The following is a 786-nucleotide window of genomic DNA, read 5'->3' as shown; positions in this document are numbered from 1 at the left end:
AATACCACACAAATACTTGTAAATCTGTAAATAACTTTTGGAAAAAAATAAATTTAAGTTATCTGAGAATAATGTCACTTAATTTAAATTTGTAATTCCGAGTATTTTACTTTATTATGTTCAAGTTGCTTAGAAAGCCTTTGCCTGTGCTGGGGAGTGGGGTACCCTGCCAAAGACACAAGCAGGTGCTGCTCAGGTGCTTCCTGAGGGTGTTTCCAGGGGGGCTCTTGTGGGGCAGGCATGGAGGGAGCTGGGTTTGATGCAGGACAGAGAGGGTAGGATAAACCAATCTGTACTGCTTTAATAAATAACTTGTGAAAAGGGGTGCAACTAAACAGAAATAATTTAAAATAGGCAATCTTTTAAAACAAGAATGTAGTGCATTTCCATAATGTGCAATGAATTAATTAATTACCTAACTGCCATCTTTTCCTCCCCTCTGTGCTGTCCTATTTGCACAGGAAAAGTGTCTGATGTTCAGATTGCTGTTACTGACTGCAGGTAAGACTTCTGCCTTGAACAAAATGAATGCTGGATGTTCCATATGGTTCCTTGGCATCAGACTGCATACCTGGCCTGTTTTAAGGTTTCTGGACACTGCTGTGACTGATGCTGCATTTCTGTCTTTCTGTAAAACCCTGCTCTTGACCCTAAATCCTTCTCACATAGAGAAGAGCACAGGAAGAGCTGTGGGGTACCCACAGAAACCTGGAGCTGTCAGACAGGATCAGAGCAGCATTTTATTCCTTTTGGGAAATGAAGCCACCTCTGCCGTGCTGCTCTGGG

Source organism: Ammospiza nelsoni, chromosome 8 (assembly GCF_027579445.1).
Source record: "Ammospiza nelsoni isolate bAmmNel1 chromosome 8, bAmmNel1.pri, whole genome shotgun sequence".
In the NCBI taxonomy this organism is placed as follows: Eukaryota; Metazoa; Chordata; class Aves; order Passeriformes; family Passerellidae; genus Ammospiza; species Ammospiza nelsoni.
Note: the sequence above shows the minus strand (reverse complement) of the source record.